The 21,355-nt window shown below is 41.2% G+C and overlaps 1 protein-coding gene across 3 annotated transcripts in view; it reads right to left on the bottom strand.

Moving 5' to 3' along the window:
* The window catches only part of ssp3 (short spindle 3), a 158,785-nt gene that overhangs the window by 30,545 nt on the left and 106,885 nt on the right, over positions 1-21,355 (bottom strand). The window lies entirely within an intron of this gene.

Below are 21,355 nucleotides of genomic sequence, written 5' to 3' on the forward strand. Positions count from 1 at the left end.
CACTAATCGGCAATGACTGTGATGATGGGCATGCCAGGCCCTTATAGGATGGCCTGGAGCCTGTTTTTTAAAGTAAATTTGTTTCTTTGGGGAGACATATCACCTTAGTGTGTGGAAGAAGGCACATGAAAAATCTTCAAAATAAAAAGATTGGAGAGTCAGATTCAATTGCATTGCTGGGACGAGGCAGGTGGAGAAATGTAAAACGTGATTAGAAGAGGGACTGAATGAAGGGTTTGGAAGTTTTATCAGGGCCCCATCATCTTTCTAGGGGCTCATGAGTAATTTCATCTTCCTAACTTACAGTAGTTACAATTTTGAGTACAACCCCACCCTAGCTTTTTCCTCTAAATTAATTAAGCATTAATTTGAAATTATTAAATTTACTACAAAATGGTGTTTAAAACTTCTAGCGACAAATTCTGTTAATTAATTATAAAAAAAATAACCTTAAATTTCAGCAACTTTTGGCTATTTCTGATTACTGTTCTTATTGCATTTTTTTTTTTTTTTACAAAACAAAACTGTTTATCAATTACTAAAAAACACCAGGTATTGTAAATAAATACAGGTATTTGTGTTCCACTCACTTGTGGCTAGAGCCCACTCACATTATACGCAGCTCTTAGATACTAACAATGAGCTAGAACAACCGAAACATATCGCATCCAAGCATGGGTACAGCCACTCATTTATCAACAGTATAACGTCCACATATCAGCCCAGGTCAATCAACACCAATACTAATGTTAACAACACAAGAGAAACGGGTAGTCGTAAGTTATGAACCATCTCTCCATTACATACACAGGATGATGGCCACAAGGATTTAAATGTACGCATAGCATACAAAAGGAAACCCACCATGTTCCACCTTTTGTGTAACACAAAGGATGACACCGAGGATGCAAGAGCACCTGGAGTTTACTGCATCTCACTACAGGATGACAGGTTCAACAGTACATTAATGTACATTTGTTCTACATACAGATCATTACAAGCCCGGTTACAAGATCACAAGTATGATGTGGCAAAAAGAAACATCAATGCGGTCCTGGCCACCAAGCCGAGAATGTTCCTCTTATGGGAAGAGGCCACCCTAATACACAGGGTATTCGACAGACAACACATAAGAACAGTAAAGGCTGCAGAAATCTACAGGGCTGACATAAGAGGAGCATGCATCAACATGGATTACATTCCCGTATGCATGGACCAAATGCATGGACGTATTATTTAGACTCTTAAAGGAATATATATTGCTTATGTCACAGCCATTGTTTGAACTGCTTTAGAAACTTTTTTTTAAATTACGTGTACAACATGGCAACGTTCTATAAATAGAACATTGCCATGTTCTATAAATAGCACATTGTTATAAATTTATACATATTTATTATATTGTATATATTATATATTGTACACATTTATAGCAATGTTCTATAAATAGAACATTGCATTTCGTTTGACTTTTCCCAATGAAGGACGATTAAGGAGTGGCCAAAAACGTTTGAATGTTGAATTTGGGCGTTTTGCTGGAAATTTGACATTTAGCTGAGAGTCTACATAAAACAAATGCCTTTGGTCTACTCCTAAGACTAGCTTCAGGTTGATAAAATAGTTTAATTTTCGAAAAATGGAATGCACCAATAAATTTGTATATATTCAAATTTAAATTTTTAAATATCGATTATGGTAGCTGTATTAACATTCTTTAAATATATCTCTTTAATCCAAATGAAAATTGGTTTCGGTAGACTATCACAACAGCTTTCAGGTTAGGTAATTATTTTATTGTTTTTTCAAATGCATTTCAGGCTTATTTAATTTTGGAGCCCCTCTTCGGTGCAATACAACAAATGGGAGTGTCACCACTTTTCAATATTCCCTTATTACACTCGTACAATACTTTTACGGTTGAAAATATAAAACCGTGGGTGTGTATCGGATTACATAAAACAGGTTTCCATCACAACAAACTAATGTTATAAAGGTACATGTTTTCTTTTAGTACAGTAGTCATAAAATTATGACATTCTTGTATCTCCAACAATTGAGAATAACATTTTTGGAAGTACATCTTTTAAAAAATTGTTACTTTGAACATCACTTTAAAAAATTTTTTTTTAAATATAAAGATAGGTTTTCTTACTGCTAAACATTATATTTCCTATTATTCACAAGTACATTACAATTACATTACTTTTTCTTGCTTTTTACCAATAAAAGAAGTACCTAACCTAAAGTGACCAGATATGTTAGGTTGAAATGTGGGACGCTTCTGTGTTGTGGGAGCTAAAAATGGGGTTGATCTCCAACATACATATATACAATAATAATAACTAATTCATTAATAAATAATTTAGTAGAAAAAATATATAAATACATAAATGCATAAATAAACTTAAAAATAACTCTTTATAGAAAAAGAAATTGATGGCGCTGTTTGTATATCTGTCATGGTATGCCCAGAACGGCCACTAGCGGCACCCTTAAATACTTTTTAAATTAATAATAAATTCAGTACATTATTACTGCAATAGGAATTTATTATTGAATTATTAATATGAATTTATTATTTATACCATGGAATAACACCGTTGCTGCTAGAACGCCCACTAGAGGGCGTCCCGGGCTACTAGTAGTAAAAGAAAACGACAACTTTGTGCTCTTGACAACTTGCGAACATGTTGCCAAATCCAGGACAGTTCTGCACAATCCGGGATGTCTGATAACCTTAATCTAACCTGAAAGCTGTTGTGACAGTCTACCAAAACCAATTTTCATTTGGATTAAGGAGACATAATTAAATTTTTAAATTTTAACCAATGGGAGGCTTCTACTTTTATTTACTGCAAAAAGTCTATAATGATGTATCATACAGGGCTTGCCATGAGTGGGAAATTTGACTTTCTTCTATAAAGTTGATACACGTTTCATATTTTTCTGCTTTAAATATTTCTAGTGCTTCCAAAAGCTTGAGATATTCTGTATTGTTTGTTTTTATAATTAATTTCGCTTGTTGTAAGTTGGCAAGAATGTTGTTTTCACTAGCACAAATTGATAGGATGGTGGATTGCTGTTTATTTTCATATCTGATTTGTGTTCAGCTATGCATCTTTTAAGTGATCTCTTTGTGAAACCTATGTATCAGGTCAGTCCATAAGTTCATGCGCATTTTTATGACCTTGAGAAAAATCTTGTTTTGCTGTTAAAAATGTCAGTCTAATGTGATAATTTTTACATCGAAGTGTTAAATTGGATCTCATTCATATAATACTGTTCAGAATTGTAAACATTTCAGTTGTTTATTTTCGTTAAAATGGAAGTAACCGACGAATATAAAAGACACGTTTTATACTTTTTATTTTTAAGTGGTGAGAATGCTACAAATGCAGCCAAAAAAATAAATACTGTACATAATCAAATCGTAATTAGTTCAAGGACTGTGCAGAAGTGGTTTGAAAGATTTAGAAACAATGATTTTAGTGTGGAGGATAAGGCTTGTACCGGAAGATCCGTCGTCGAAGTCGACGGATCTTCCGGTACGAGCCTTATTCGGATGTTTTTGCACCTTGCGTGTGGGCCAATCTGTAAATTAAGCACCTGGGGTAGCTGTGTGTTGTAGCTATGTCCACAATGTGTTCTAATTCTGACTTCTTATCTTCTATTTTATTACAATGGGTGCAATGGGTGCAAGCCCTTCCAATGGGGGCTTTAAAGGCAGTAACAAATGCAATACATCATCCTGAACCTCAGATGCATGTGTACAATATATGTGCCATTAAAACCCTCACAGTGGTGTTCAGATCTGTCACAGTTATATATAGGCATAACCCCACACTTTAAAATTTCTTACATAATGCTGAAGATCCCATAAATAGGATAGAGCTGCAGGTATTTACAAAATACTCTTCACACTAGGCTACAAAAATAAGGTTGGCAAATACATCAGCTACACATTACATAACTTAAGAACACTACTCAAGGAGCATGAAAGTGATGTCCAAAAGGCCAAATCATACAATGGCATTAGCCATCATATCTACAGTACCAAAGAACATATCCATTTTCAGGATGCAAAACTGCTTATAATGGCTAGAGATCAAATAAAAGTAAAACTCATAGAGATGACAATATACAAACATACCAACGATAATCTCTATCAATTACACACAAGATAAAGATGCAAAGTACTTATCATATACAGAAAGAAAATACATACTGCAAGAATTCATATGTTAAAAGAAGGCTTGACTTTGTCAAATTATTGTTTTATAGTACTTATACTCTCTTATTAACATGTAATAATTTACACACTTTTCCAGGTGAGTAATATTTTTAAAAATGAAATTATGGGTGCATTTACTTCTGAGTTAATAGTGCTACTTCTGAACACCGGAAATGATGTCATTAGCATGTGTATTCGTGCTTACACGTCCAGTTCAAAAGTAAATGTGAATGCTAACAAGAAATATGGTGATTTCCTGCAAATAATATTGTCAAAGCAGCTATTTTAAATATTATGTTACAGATAGAACTATTTGATTCTGAACTGGACAAGGATGATCTTATTGTGGATATAATTGTAGAAAAAATGAAAGAAAAAAGAAAAGTAAGGTCAAATAAAAAAGAGAAACTTTTATTGAAGAGAGTGTACCTTTTTATAATCCAACCAATTTTAAACAGCACCTTAGACTTACAAGAGAATGTTTTGAGTCTCCTTTAAAAAATAAGCCCAATTCTAGACACGGAAAATTACTTCCATGGAAGACGACCAGTCTCTCCTCAAAAGCAGCTTTTATGCTGCCTATGGACAATGGCAAATCAATAATCATTCAGGTTTGTTTATACAAAGTAATATATGAAATTAGATGCAGTATATAAGAGAAAAGCAGATTATACATATATAGGGTCTTTCAACAAGAGGTGTCATTTTAAATCAACAGAAAAATGCAATATTTTTGTGAAAAATGGTGATATTTTTATTTTAATCCAAAGTACAAACTCTAAGGTTAGTAATGGAACACAATATCTGCCAAATGTCCACCTCAGTTCTACTTACAAATGGTCATTCTATACATCCACAAGAGTCGAATTATCGGGCTAGAGTTGGCTATAATAAATAAATAATTAATAAGACAATTTGGCACTAGAGCTTGGCGTTAGGCGCCATCTCTTACTAAACTTAATAATTATAATTAAATTAAATAAATAATTTTAATAATTTGGAACTGGAGGAAAAGAAATCGGCCCGAAGCGGGACTCGAACCCGCAACTTCTGCTATCCGTGCAGACACGTTACCAGTTACGCTACCCGGACCTTCAGTCCGATCGCCTCCTCCATGGATGTATAGCTTTGTATAGTATAGCTTTGTGGATGTATAGCTTTGTAACGAGTTAGTTGTTATTTATTTATATTTATACGCCTTGCCGGGGTTGCGATGGCCGGTTGAGTGCTTTGGGAGGACGTGGGCACTTGATGTGTCCCCAGCCGGCATTGTAATGACCGTCGATGGTCGTCGTGTTAGCTTATATATACTGGAGGAGGCGATCGGACTGAAGGTCCGGGTAGCGTAACTGGTAACGTGTCTGCATGGATAGCAGAAGTTGCGGGTTCGAGTCCCGCTTCGGGCCGATTTCTTTTCCTCCAGTTCCAAATTATTAAAATTATTTATTTAATTTAATTATAATTATTAAGTTTAGTAAGAGATGGTGCCTAACGCCAAGCTCTAGTGCCAAATTGTCTTATTAAGTATTTTATTATTATAGCCAACTCTAGCCCGATAATTCGGCTCTTGTGGATGTATAGCGTTGTAACGGGTTAGTCATTATTTATTTAATGGTCATTCTTTTGATGAAATTTTTCGTCGCGTTTTTGCATAATAGTGGCTGTATTTCACCAATAGCAGCTGTAATATTGTCTTTGAGTGCTTGAATCATTGCTGGAGCATTGGTGTAATGTGGTTTACCTTTAACGTAGCCCCAAAGAAAAAAGTCTAATGATGTTAAATTGCTTGATCTTGGCAGCCAATTGAAGTCTCCATTTCAAAAAATCACATGTCCAGGAAATTTTTCATGCAATAGAGCCATTGTTACACAAGCTGTGTCCTGTTGAAAATAAATGTTGTCTGCATCTATAGCATCAATTTTAGGCCAAAAAAGTCAGTCAACATCATTTCAACTCAGTCAGTCAGTCAACTCTGGACTGACTGACTGAGTTGAAATGATTTCAGCCACACTCTCAGCTACAGTGGCAATATTTCCAGGTGATTTGGCCAGACTAGCACGAGTTAGAGTCTTCACATCACTAATTTGTCTGAGACATTCAAATTTATTGATTAAATTCACTATAACTGTGCAAGGAGGCACTTGATGATGACCAAAAGTGACACGAACTTTACAACCCATCTCTGCAATATTTTCACCGTTTTTGTAGTGAATTTTCACTACATTGTGCATTGTGCAATTTCAATGCATTGTGCGACTGTGTATCAATCCATATTTGAAAACCTCCTAGTTTTTACTTGTCAAATGTCACCGCAATGACAGATGTATGTTGACAGTTGAAAAATGGTACGAAATTTAGAATGACACCTCTTGTTGAAAGACCCGGTATATAATACATATTTAATGCAATTGTTTTACCCAGTGAATGGATGTGATGTTGTTCTTTCATGGTATAACTAAACTGAGTTCATAATTAACAAATAACTGATCTTATATACAAAACAATTTTTTTTTTCTTTCTTTTCTCTAAGGGTATTGGCGATCGTTTTAATATGTCTAGTTGGACTGCGTGAAATACTTTAAATAAGGTTGTTAATTCTCTCTTACAAGTTAGTGTTAAATGAAAATTAAAAAAGTAATCTCTTGGCCATCACAGAGCAGGATAATGTAAGAATAATGCAATTTTTTATATCCAATCTGGTTTTCCTGAAATTAGAGGCTCTATTAATGAAAAGCATATGGCTATTAAGACATCAAGTGCAGCAGCAGCAACTTATTTCAATAGAAACAAGTATTACTCTGTCATCATATAAGTTTAGTTTGTAATGAGAAAATGGTATTCAAATGATACAATTTCTTGAGAAGTCATTCCCATATGTAAGTGAAAATTCATTCAAGTATACAAACTTATGTAATTTTGGATTATTATTAATGCCTTCACAATTTATTTAATGCTCTGAACATAACACTTCTGAAGATTCCAAATGCATGTAAGGTAAACTTCACTTTTAATCATAAACAATGAATCAAACTTAATTTTTTTCACATTAACTCTCTGTTTATGAAAAAAAGTCATCTAAAGCTATTGAACCTTATAATGAAGAAAGATCATTGTAAACATTTTACGTGACAAATAATTGAAATTTACCAATAAAAATACTTTCTGCCGTTTATTTTTCCAAAACTAATTCCATTTTCATTACTTTGTACAGAAAGTAATTTTTTCATGGAGCAGCCATATTTAGTGATTGCAAGTTTATCAGATATTACGTTACCGGTAATTCGGTAATTATATTCGAAATTACTGGTTTATCAGTAATTTACCGGTAAAATCATATTAAGAAATGATTTAAAATGAAACTGAATTATTGACAGAATTATTGAACAACCATTTATTTTCAAGTTTTCTATCAGTTTAGACAATCAATATTCTTATAATAGTAATTATTATGACAGACATTGAAATAATGCTAATTATTAATCATGTTTTTCTTTATTTGAAAGTAGGCTCTTTAAAAAACATAACACATTTAGGCTCTCGTCATCTAATCTAGATCTAATTAATACGGGTCGGATGCTACTACACCGGATTGAACTAAAAACTTACTTAAAGCCTGTTACCGGTGCGCTCCACTTAAAAAACTGTTACAAACGTTTTCGAACTATTAAGTTCTTCTTCAGGTAACTGACGACAGTTAATCGAATGCAATTCGAATAAAATCCTACTGGAATACGATTCCGAATTCTATCGCTTGGATCGGTGACGTCATCCAGGCATGCGCTCCTTTACCGGCTGTTGTACTATCTTAAGTTCTTGTTTACGAGTGCTTGTCATGCAGTTGACAGGGCGATTTCGTCTTTGTTGTTGATGCAGTTCTCTTCTCTGAGAGTAGCCATATATATGCAAAGAGCTTCTAGCCATCTAAGATGGTTTACGCATTGAGTTGTGCGAATTACTTTGGCTTGATTGAGTAAAGGTTCTACTTCCGGTTCCGAGGCATAGATAGCAAGAGCGGTGGTGGACCTCGCGTGTAAAATATCACTTTCGTGTTCTTTTAGTCTTACTTCCAGGGAGCACTTCGTGGATCCTACGTAGACTAGTCTTCTGTCTGTTCTATGGTCCATAATCGGGATGGAGTATACCCCCGGAAGTCGTTCCTTGTTGGAAGTGTCTTTACCGTTCTTTAATATATCTGAAATTGTAGTGCATCTTCTATAGGCGATGCGGATATTCTTTTTCTTAGCTATTGATCTGTATATTGCTTTAAGGTATGGATTGTATGTGACCGGTATGAAACTAGGTGTAACTTCATTGGGAAGCTGGTTAGGTTGTAGATCTTGGCGTTGGTGTCTGCGGACCAATTTACGTGTAATCCCTTGGTAGCCGTGATTCTCGGCTGTGTTCTATACGTTTCAGTTCGGCTTGGAGAGAGCTCTGGGAGGACGAGTGTGTATGTGCCCTCTTAATTAAAGCGTTAAAGGCTGCTGTTTTATAGTATGGCGGGTCACAGGATCCTACCGGTATATAGAGATGTTCCGCCTCTGGTTTACGGTAGACTTCCGTGTGGATGGTTGCTTGGTCGAATTTGATGCTGATGTCGAGGAAATGTGCCTCTGAAACGTGAGCCTGGTCTATCTTTAAGGTCATGCCATAAGGATTATCCTTGAATGCATCGACGAACTCTGATATGTCGGGTTTCCGCCTCCACAAGATGAGAATATCATCTATGTATCTTTTATAGAGTAAGATGTTCGGTAAATACTTCGTGATGATCTTAGATTCCAATTGCCTCACCACCATCTCACAGAGATCTCCTGCGATGGGGCTGCCCATCGGGACCCCTCTACCTTGGGCATATGTGACCCCATTGAATTGGAAAAAGGAGTTATAACATAAGAGATGCGCCAATTCTAATATCTGTTGATGCATAGAGCTGTCATTTACGATGTTAAAGAGTGTGTCTCTAAGGGCGCAAAATACCGGTGGTAGTTTGATTGACGGGTATAGCGACTTGAAGTCCAAAACTGTTATGAAGCCGGGAGATGCTGGTATCTTTTCGAGGTGAGATAATAGGTCCGCTGGGTTAGTCAGAGCATATGGGTATTCTTCTAAGTTGTGCGACAGTAGCTTATGTGCGCGTCTCTCCAGTTCAATGGTTGGTGCTCTCGCTTTGTCGATAACGGGTCTTAACTGTTGACCCGGTTTGTGGGTCTTCGCGAAGGCGAAGATCCTCGGACTGTCCGGAGAATCTATAACGATATTCGTTAATCCTAGGCGTTTAGCTAACTTCGTGTTGGAAAATCTTTTGACTTTCGCTTGTAAGCCATCTATGGCATTAATGCTAGCACTGGTGCATTGAGTGCTGATAATGTATTGAGCTTGGGACCCAAGTTTGCACCCACTCCGTCTACAGAGGAACTAAACACCATCCCGGAATTAGAATCTCTGATAACAGGATTACCGCAGGTGGAGAAAGAATACTATAGATGGAAAGCCACACACAAACTTAAAAGTTCCACACAGCCTCAAGACAGCAAACGAATAAAATATAACGTGGACCGCACAAAAAGATGCATGCAACAAAACAAAGTAACCTTAGTCAGAGCTGACAAAAGCCATTCGTTCGTTCTCATGAAACGGGATACGTACAATAGACGAATAGAGGAACATATTATCAGCACTCAATGCACCAGTGCTAGCATTAATGCCATAGATGGCTTACAAGCGAAAGTCAAAAGATTTTCCAACACGAAGTTAGCTAAACGCCTAGGATTAACGAATATCGTTATAGATTCTCCGGACAGTCCGAGGATCTTCGCCTTCGCGAAGACCCACAAACCGGGTCAACAGTTAAGACCCGTTATCGACAAAGCGAGAGCACCAACCATTGAACTGGAGAGACGCGCACATAAGCTACTGTCGCACAACTTAGAAGAATACCCATATGCTCTGACTAACCCAGCGGACCTATTATCTCACCTCGAAAAGATACCAGCATCTCCCGGCTTCATAACAGTTTTGGACTTCAAGTCGCTATACCCGTCAATCAAACTACCACCGGTATTTTGCGCCCTTAGAGACACACTCTTTAACATCGTAAATGACAGCTCTATGCATCAACAGATATTAGAATTGGCGCATCTCTTATGTTATAACTCCTTTTTCCAATTCAATGGGGTCACATATGCCCAAGGTAGAGGGGTCCCGATGGGCAGCCCCATCGCAGGAGATCTCTGTGAGATGGTGGTGAGGCAATTGGAATCTAAGATCATCACGAAGTATTTACCGAACATCTTACTCTATAAAAGATACATAGATGATATTCTCATCCTGTGGAGGCGGAAACCCGACATATCAGAGTTCGTCGATGCATTCAAGGATAATCCTTATGGCATGACCTTAAAGATAGACCAGGCTCACGTTTCAGAGGCACATTTCCTCGACATCAGCATCAAATTCGACCAAGCAACCATCCACACGGAAGTCTACCGTAAACCAGAGGCGGAACATCTCTATATACCGGTAGGATCCTGTGACCCGCCATACTATAAAACAGCAGCCTGTCAAGGATGGCTTGTCCAGTCTGGAACTAAGTAATTGTCAGGTCGAGTGGAAGGAGGAAAGAGTGGGATCGTTGATAAGACAGAGGCGAGATTCGAATAAATGATACCAAATACAAGAATAAACAGAATTTATTCACGAAACAATAACGAACAGTTACACCGAATAACATTGACAGAAAACTTACGTACTAACATAGGAAAGTTCGAACCCGAGAGAGAGTTTACAAATAAATGGCCGTCATACCTCAAGTAACAAGTATCGGCGTCAGATGGCACAGTCAATACACAATCCGTAGTGGCAGAGCGGCTTCGGCCGTCCGTTTTCGGCTTCGAGTCCGGTCGGACGAGGGAACTACGAATGACGACGACGCTACGAGGGAGCTACGAATGACGACGACGCTACGAGGGAGCTACGAATGACGACCCCTTGGTTCTTGTTCCCCTCCTTTTTATTTCGTCCCCTCGTAAATTTTCTCGCCAATAAGCGAATTTTGTCTTTAGTTCCGAGTGTGACTCAGATTCGCGTTTCGAGGGGAGGGGGGAGGTACAGTCATTCCCCTAAGACGGGTCAGTTTTTGGTTTGGACTTTGGTTATTGATGTCAAGATAATGACTAATTTAAATCTGTAATTTGTCGGTCAATTCGAACTCTCACATCACTGCAGGCTTTCTAAAATCGTAGTTGTCCTAAAAGGGCAAGTTCGATTTTTTTTTTTTGGAGAGGTTTTCTCTCTTTAAGTACTTGCAGAAGGCGGTGGGAATTTATTTAAATATCGTAGTGTTAGCGTTTGGGTATTCTGTGATACAGAAGTTATTTATTTGTTCTAGTTTCTAGTTTAGTACGACGTAAAATAGGATTTCCGGGGTTCGGAAGTCGGTCGTGCGGAAGTGGATGTCCGGTGACGTCAGTAGGTACTTGATTGGTTGACCCCGTTAGGGTGAGGTCGAGGGTGCAGTTCAAAGTTCGAATTGTTGGTTGTAAGTTGGTAGGCTGAATGTTCTTTGTTCGGGTGCGTATTGTCTTGATCGATGAGGTGTTATTTCGGAATTAAGGATGCAGGCGATTATTTCTTACTGTGAGATTATCCGTAGGTGAGTACATAACAGTTTCCTTTTCGTGTCTTGATAAATCTCGGAGTCGGTGAGTGGAGAGTCAAAGTAGCTGAAGACTTGTAGACTTTCGGTTGAGTCGTCTTTAGTCGGCCATTCTTCGGAGGCTGTTCTTATGAGTACAAAAGTAATATTAAATTAGAGTATCGAGATTAAAGTTTTGTCCCTCGGGTACGTTGGAGGTATGGATGGGTTTACAAGTTATTTACCGTACTCTCTCTCGGGATGATCATTAGTAATTAAGATAATTACGTAAAATAAAAGGATTAAAATGTTAGTATTAAGCAATAACCTATTTCCGCCAATTGGAAACGTATAATATAATAATAAAATAGGGGTTAGTAGAAAATTTGCAATTTCGTAGGAGTACATGAAGGTATAAAAGTTGTAACCGTTAACTTCAGAAAATAGTCAACGATGGTGGCTAATAAGTTTGAACAATGGAGGCTTGGGTGGGTCGGGGCTTGGCTTCCTCGCCGGAAGTTGGTTCAGCCGTTTGCGGAAGTGGGTTGGATTCTTCTATCCCGCTGAGGGGAAGGGTTTCCGCTTTTATTTCTTCAACGGGCTGTTGGGTTGTTGGTCTGGAATTTCGTCGTCGTAGATAACAACGAAAAATGAAAGTGGTGCAAATTAACACGATGGTTGTTCCAAGACAACTAAGGAGTATTGTCATTAACGGCGAGTTGGATGTTGTTGACGGTTTTGTGGATATTCGTAGCAAATGGTCGAGATCGTACTGGACGTTTTTCAGTGAACGATCTGCTAGCTGGATGTCAGTATTTCCAGATATCTTGAGTAGGTCAGACTCGTGCGAGGTCACGAGGTGTTTTTGTAGTATTTGTATTTCCGTTTGGTTGATAATTTGCTCGATAGGTGGAACGATCAGTTGTTGTTCCATGGTGAGGTGTATTGTAGATTGTCCTTGGAAATGTGGCGTGAGGATGATTCCAGGCAAATAGCCAGTACATGCCTTTGGGAGTTTAATTACTCCAGTACCGTTTAATTTTTGAATAGTCGATAAAAAGGGTGATTTTTGAGATCGTGTTGGGCATTTGATCGTAAGGATAAGTGGTTTCGGAGTGGAATAAATCCATATGCCCTGTCGATCTATTTTCTTGAAGATCGGCGTGTACTTAACGACGATTTGTCGGGTACAAAGGTTTTTAATCTGCTCTTCGTTTCCGCTAAATAGCGAATACTCGCAACTTTGTTGCGGGGCTCGTTGTACAGGTACGTCTAATGAGCATATAGCAAAACGAGCTGTTTGACACGTGATGAGGTCGTGTTGTTGCAGAAGCATATAGGCTTGTCGGTCCATCGATAAAGCGATGACCGGATATGTAGGTTGGACCTGGATGAAGGTCTTTATCGTAGGCACGTAAGTGGGAAATTGGACGATTTCATACATGTCAAAGTACCCACTGGGCGTAATCAAAGGAATTTTGGCAAAAACTCGCAGTCTGCCGGGTAGAGCTATGGCGATGGTGGTAATCCACTGATAGTATTTAAACAACGTGTCTTCATGAATGGGTTCGATCATTGCATAACCCTCTGGAAGTTGAGTTTGGATATCCCGGAGTGTGTGGTACATAATTTCTCGTGGGATAACATAAGTGTTTATTCTTCCTTGTTCTAAGACGTCAATCGCCTCGCGTAATTCGAGTAGTTGGAAATGGAGTTCTTGAACCGAAGATTCAATGGTTCGTAAGATAATTTCGTACGCGAGGTTAATCTGGTAGACATTTATTAGTTCTCCAAAGTTTTCTATTCGCTTGTATATGATGTAGATCTGATGTCGATTGTTTTTACTGATGTTGAGCGTGTCATTAAGTAGGGTAGTTTGTGACTGAAGAAGGTGTATGATGCCTTCGTTTTGTTGTTTAAGAGTTCCGATCTCGGAGTTAAGCGCTTCTACTTCTTCCGATGTAGCAGTTCCAAAGAGGAATTTAAGAGCTTTTCCTCCAAAGTCAATTAAACCTCGTTTCTTATTTCTCGTGGGGGTAAGAGTGACGAGTGAAAGGAGTTCACGATAGTTTCTTTGATAATTGCCGAAAGAGGCTTTGATTAGTTCAAAGCCCTTTGTAGGGAGTTTCCCTTCGGTGGAGGTTGTGTCTTTGGAGAGGTTAAGATTTTGTCGTTCGATTAAAGCTTCCAAATAATCGAGTGATTCGGAGACGAATTGTATTTGTTGATTGAGATGTTCGAACGTAAAATCATTAACCAAAGTCCAATGACTGGAAGTCATAAGGAAATTTCCTTGGTGCAAGAAAACTACTCCTTTTGTGAAGGTTATGGGGTCTGCGGCCGTTTCCAATATAGCGCAGCATAGGTATAAGATGCTGATTTGTAGACAGATCATGATGATCTTGGCTAGCTACCTAGGTAAGACAGAACTCTAGGTGAGAGAGAGAATAACTAACTCCGGAATCGAGATTAGTCGCGTCTTCGCGTGTTAATCGCGTGTTTCCCCATTCGCCGGGTTTAATTACCTTTCGCGGTCGGGTTGTTATTCGCGGCTACGCGTTACGCGTTTGGAAAGAATAAAATAATATGCAAGATGATGAGGTAAGGATAATATTTATTGGCATGTTAAGATATATGTATATAAGTATTTCATTCCATAGGGTGCATGGAAGCAGTGATGTCCAGTTTCTCAGCTAGGAGGAGGGTCTGCGTCGAGGCTTCCGGTTGGAGGCTCGTCTGGGACGATCCGAATGTTCTCCCACTGCGGGGAAAAGAGGAGCCCTGGCGGTGTGAACCGGAAGTTGCGTGTAATACGCCTCGACTCGCTCCATCTCCTCCCGTAAGGCATGTTCCAGTTCCGGAGGGCACCTATGTCCCACCGGGAGGACGAGGGTGGCTGGGATTGCCCCTCGTCGACGTCGGTTCTGGTTATAATCCAGCGCGGCCTGTAGGGCAGCAGCATTGACTTCTGCCGCTTGGGAAGGTGGTGGAGGAGGAGGAGTGGGGATTGGCGCATCCCACCACTCATTCTCGGCGGCCATGTCTGGAAGGACCAGGAAAGGATTAGTATTACTGGTTCGAATCGGCGGGGATGATCGATATCATGAATTTGATATTTTTAAGGGCGTTGAACGAATAGACTGTATCGGCAGCCAGTTCCAAAGGAGGATACAACGCATAACTGGTACGGGGTCCGAATTGCGGGATGTTGGATGAGCTCCATTGTAAGGACTGTTGTCCTCTTTTGAAAGTGAGAAGGTAGGTGAAGGCTGCAGAGGGAGGAGTGAGGAGGTAGGTTTTTATTATAATATTGGGAGTTTCCAAGCGGCTTTGAGTGATGATAAGAAGGAATTTTCGTTCGTAACAGGACAAGATACTGGCCCACACATGAGGGCCTGCTCCTTCGGCACACAATCCCAGGAAGAGCAACGTAGATCTTTCAAGAACCCGGACCTCTGGATGGGATTCTTGGAGGTGCGGGATCACCTTATTGACGGGTCCCTCCCACTGGCAGTCCGCCTCGTGCAGAGGGCACAGGAACGGGTAAAAAGGACAATGTTCCTGATGAGTTGTTCGAGCCGATTCGAGTAGTAGTTCTTTGCATCCGTAGGGCTGATAGATACACGGCAGTCGTATAGTGGCAGCAATCTGTTCGACCGCTAGATTCCGAATGTGCCCGAGCGTCTCGCGGCATGTGTGGCATGTCGTAATACGGGGTCGGCATCGGGAACAAATGAGATGCCCGTTGGAACACTGGTAAACAGGAGCCCCTACCGGCTCGTAACAAATAGGACAACTGAGCAGAGTGATAAGGCTCCTTTCCGGCTCTCCCGTAGCCATCGGTCTGAAAAGGAGAAGGGGATAAAGTAAGGGATTGTAAAGGTGTAGAGATTGTCAAGAGACAAATAAAGTTGTACCATTGTAAAGTCGTAGTATTGGAGTATCCTTTTATTATTAGGTTACTCTTTTCTCTAATTTGCATCGCTAGTGTCGGGCGAGGTAGGCCGACTTGTAGCGGGGGAGACAAGTCGAGGTATTCTACTTCGGCTACGACTGGGTTGCGGCATGACCCACGGGTAGTCGGGAACCGGTCCTTGACTCCGCAGAGCGTAAGGAGGAGTGGCGTCTTGCACCTCCGAAGATTCGGCTTCGGACATGCTACCTTCGCGCTCGCTACCTTCGCGCTCGCTTTCTTCGTCGGCGCTTTCGCCTTCCTCTTCCCGCACTTCCTCGAGTGGAGGAGAAGGGATGGAAGTCAGTATAAATTCATCCCATGGATCAAGATAAGGCGGCTGTTCTTCCGCTGTTACTGCATCCGTTTGTACTACTGGGTCGGGCTGGTCTGGGAGAGCTTCCTCGAGGTGAAATTCTATTCTCGCGGTGGTAGGTTTAATCCTATCCGCATGCACGTTCAATTTTCGCTTAGTCTGAATATTTTCGATTGTAAAGTTGACCGGTCCAAGGACGTCGATAATCCGATACGGTCCGTCCCATCGCGGTGCTAATTTTCGCTTTAGCCCCTGTGGCGTAGTAACTTCCTTTAATAATACTCGATCGCCAACGCTATAATGAGGCGGCTTATTTTGCTTTCGATGTCGCTCTTGGCGTAGCTCGGCTGCTTGCGCCGAATATTGTTGTGCGGTTTGATGCGCATGCTTCATTCGCTGTCGTAATTCCGCGACAAAATTATCGTCGACATCGTACGACGTGGTAGCTGGGCTAGTAAGTAGGTCAAACGGGTAAGTCGGGTCTCTTCCGTACAAAAGGAAGAAAGGACTTTCGTTGGTTGACGCATGCACTGAAGTATTGTAGGCAAACAGAGCGTAAGGGATCCACTCATCCCAGTCTCGTTGATCTTTAGCCACATAATGCGATAGAATATCGATAAAAGTTTTATTAAATCTCTCAACAACACCATTACTAGCAGGATGATAAGCAGTAGTGAGAAGTCTTTTGATTTGTAGCATTTCACATACCTCCGAAAACATTTTTGAGATCAGGTTCGGAGCTCTGTCGGTTAGAAGTTGCGTAGGAGTTGAGTGCCTCAATATAATGTGGGTTACAAATGCTTTTGCTATCGTTCTACTGCTGATATCCGGTAAAGGAACGGCTTCGGCATATCTACTAAAATGATCGATGAATACTAAGATATATTTATTTCCACCTTCCGTAAGGGGAAGAGGTCCAACAATATCCATGGCGGTTCTTTCGAATAGGTGGGAAAGAGGAGCGAATAATTGTAATTCCGCTTGCGATCGTCGTCCCGGTCGTCGATGTTTAACGCAGCTCTGACAACTTTGACAATAATTGCGTATTTCCTTTTTCATTTCCGGCCAATAAAAGGTTTTAGATATTTTCATTTGCATCTTCCGTTCACCCAAATGTCCCGCGATAGGGTTATCGTGGTATGTATACAGGATATTTTCCTTTAGGGCCGAAGGAACGACAATCTGTTCCCACCAATCCGTTCGTTGGGAATTGGTTCCCTTGTGACATAGGGCGTCCTCCCCATTGAGGTAGAATTCTTCCAGGTTTAGGTTATTAAAATTTCCCGCGGTCACTCCGTCCTTTAAGGTTTGTATAACGGGGCGCCATCGAGCGTCGCGCTGTTGCATCTCCGCTATTTGCGTAAGGGCAAAGATAGGTTCAACCTCCTTTACCTGTCGGATTGGTATGCGACTGAGGGCGTCCGCATTTTTATGGGAAGTTCCCGCTTTATGAATGACCTCGAAATCAAATTCCTGAAGGAAGACGATCCACCTTGACAATCGGGAGTTGGTGGAGGAGTCTTTGCAATCTAGTAACCATCGTAGGGGTCGATGATCTGTTACTATTACAAATTTTCGTCCATATAGGTATGGTTTAAAATATCTTACGGCCCAGACTGTGGCCAAACATTCCTTCTCGGTCGTGCTATAATTTAATTCGGGTTTCCGTAATAAGCGACTCGCGTATGCAATGGGCTTTTCGACGCCATTCTCTTTTTGGGATAAGATTGCTCCTAATGCGGCGTTTGATGCATCTGTCGCGAGAATAAAGGGTTTAGAAAAATCGGGAGAAGTTAACAGAGGTGCAGATGTCATGATTTGTTTAAGCGCCTCGAAGCTTTTTTGTTGCGCTGGACCCCAGTTAAATGGGGCATCCTTCCTCAATAAATCGGTTAAGGGCTTCGCAATTTTCGCATATTCGCTTATGTGTCGCCTGTAATATCCTGTTAGTCCTAGGAAGGAACGAATCTCCCGGTCGTTCTCTGGTTTAGGGAAGTCTAAAACGCACATTATCTTATCGGGATCTGGTTTGATTCCGTGTTCGGAGATCTCATGTCCTAAAAATTTTATTTGGCGTTGCAGGAAGTGGCATTTCTTGGGTTTTAATTTTATTTTCGCTTCGCCTAGTCTTTGGAATATTTGTTCCAAACGTTTAAGATGAGTATGAAAGTCGGGGCTGAAAGTTAAAATGTCGTCCATGTAAACGAGACATGTCTTTCCCTTCAGACCATGTAGGACAAAGTCCATAGTCCTTTCAAAGGCCGCAGGACTATTACGTAATCCCATAGGACATCTGTTCCACTGATAATGTCCGTCAGGTGTGGAGAAGGCGGTCTTCTCCTTATCACACACACTTAGTTGCCAAAATCCCGAAATCGTATCCATTGTTGAGAAGTATTTCGCGCGTCCCATTAAACTAAGAGATTCCTGTACAAGGGGGAGCGGGTAAGGATCAACCTTCGTAACTTTATTAAGCTTACGATAATCTATTACTAATCTTAACCCACCTAGTTTCTTCTTAACCAAAAGTGCCGCTGAACTCCACGGGGAAGTGGAGTGTTCGATGATGTTATGAGCTAAAAGTCCGTCTATTATTTCATTTAGCTGTTGCCGTTGAGCGTAAGGAATTCGATAGGGGGGGGAGTAGATAGGTGCGGCATCCCCTGTATCAATCTTATGCTGCACAATATCGCAGTATCCCAAATCGTAATCGTTTACAGCGAAAACGTGTCGATATTTGTATAATAGGGTGAGCAGTGCCTGCTTCTCTTCTGCCGGGATGTCGGTCCAGTCAAAAAGTTGACCAAATTCGTCCTCCGACAGTTTCGCAGTCTCTCCCTCCTTAATACTTCCTATTGGATCGTGTTCCTCTATCGCGTCGAAAAATAATCCGACCTTTGTGCCTTTCTCTAACTTAATCGTTTTACTAGTAGTGTTACGGAGACGTATAGGTACTTGTCCTTTTCTATTAGGGCTTACTAGCACATCGGCGCCATCGATCCCCTCGTGGGAGACAGGTGTCGCCTCGATTACTCCTACCTTACTTTTATTAGTATGTCGCAAAACAGCGGCGGGTACTATATTATCAGTTCGAGGGGGAAGTTGACACGGTGCTATCAACACCACGTCCTTTCCTTCCTCTCTCTTTGCTTGGGGGAGTGGTCTCTTCCTAAAATCGCTATCCGCTACTATCTGGGTCGCCTCTCTAGATTTATTTTGATTTCGCTGTTTCCTGGGTCTTCGTTCTGTATTTTTCGTACCTGCTACAATTTTCTTCTGGTTAGCTGCCTTTGTAGGGTTCATGCGGCCTACTACCTTATGCGGGGGAATAATCATTTCTCCTCCCTTCAGGTCAATTAAAAAGCCTTTCTCTCTAATCATATCTCTTCCTATAATGCCGTCGCAAGGGTACGTGACGTCGACATCGACCAAACAGCATGCAAACGGGAATTGTAAGTCCCCAATCTGGAAAATAGGGCTCATAATGCCATAGGTTCGTATAAGGTGTCCCGTGGCACTTCTTAGATCTGTTTCCCTATTCCGATCGATTCGTACCTTCTCTGTCATTGTATCGGCAAAAGGTTTGGCCAATAGGGTTACTTTAGCTCCTGTATCTATCTGTACCGTAGCACGAGTTCCTCCGATATAACAGTGAAACATAGCTTCACTTTCGGCCGGAGAATGCCGAGTAGAGGCTAAAGGGTATGCCTCTCGTGTTCGCGTAAATGTGTTCTGATTATTGCGTCCCGAGTGTTGTCGGCTGGTGCTAGGCCTACGACGAGAAGTAGGGAAAGGAAACTTCGGGGTTCGCAGTAAGTCCGCTCGGGTCCGTTGCCTGTCGACGCTTCGTACATTGCCGCGCCACTTATTCGAGGGTTCCCTATTAGGGGGTGCTCTAAATCTTACTCTATTTCTCTCCTCGCTGCTTTCCCTGTTCCGCGGGGCTGCGTTTCGCCTTTGCGCTGCCGTCGCATTAGTGCTTCGATCTCGGCGTTCCGAACTGTTCCGCGCTCTATCGCTCGACTCAAGCGGTTGCTCGGGTTTACGATTTGGCAAATTCGGATAACTCTGGTTTCGTCGGAAGGGGGTGGTATCGCTTCCGCGACTAAATCGTCCGCGGGGAGGTGTCCTAGGAATGGGTAAAGCAGAACCTCGCGTCAATCCGTCCATCTTAGCTTGTAGGTCCTCTAAGGCCGATGTTAACTGGGCAATATCTTTAAATGAAGGGGATTCGGGTTCCCGTTGATCTTCTCTAACTGTTCGCAACATTCCTCTGGGATGGGCAGTGAGACTTTCGATTGTCTCCTCACTAATCGCGGCTTTGAGAGCATCATCGAAGGTTGCAGCTTCCCTGCTCATCACGCGTTGCCGGATCCTGATATCTATTCCGTTTAAAAATTGCGCCTTTAAGCGTTCGTCCAGCTCCTTTCTCTGAACGCGCTGGATGATAGCAGTTTCGGTGGCATCCGCGCCGGGTTCTGGCGTGATCTCAATTTCCATGGCAAGTGCCTGCAGCCGGGCAGCGTATGTTTGTACATCCTCATCCCTCCTTTGCACGCACGTATAAAATTTATTTAACCGAAAGGAAAAAGGTTCCCGTTCAAAGCGCTCTATCATTATGCGTTTAAATTCGTCGAAATCGTCTACCTCTTTGATCCGACGGTCTTTCCTAACAAATTCCCGCGCTATTCCAGAAAGCTTAAGTTTCGCTACGGCCAACATTTGGGCTTTGGACCAGGCGGCTACTCTCGTTACATCCGCGAGCGAATCGAAAAAGTCCGTAATCCTCGTGCCTCCTGTTTCGCCGGAGAATACAGGCAGTAAAGGAATTATTCCGCCCAGACCTCCTAGGGTAAGGGGATTTGGAGCCGGATTTGAACCCGGATGTGGGTTCGCTGGTTGGGGACCGTCCGTCATTATGTCTACCGCGTACTTAAATCTAGGTTCGCGATTAAGTCTATCGAGTCACTATATCTACTAATCTGAATTATGGAGATCCTAATTCGACCCAATTTCGTACCTTATTCGAATATGGCCTTTTTCGTCTTATCAATCGTTCGAGAAGTTCGAATTCAAACCAAACCCCACTCCTGAAAAACCAATTTGTGGGGACCCCGGGAGGTCGGACGGTGTCGGACCTCCTGTTCTTGGTTCACAGGTCGGTTAAGACCTGCCCACTGTCAAGGATGGCTTGTCCAGTCTGGAACTAAGTAATTGTCA

This window comes from Centruroides vittatus, unplaced genomic scaffold, assembly GCF_030686945.1.
Source record: "Centruroides vittatus isolate TY-2023 unplaced genomic scaffold, ASM3068694v2 contig_134, whole genome shotgun sequence".
Lineage (NCBI taxonomy): Eukaryota > Metazoa > Arthropoda > Arachnida > Scorpiones > Buthidae > Centruroides > Centruroides vittatus.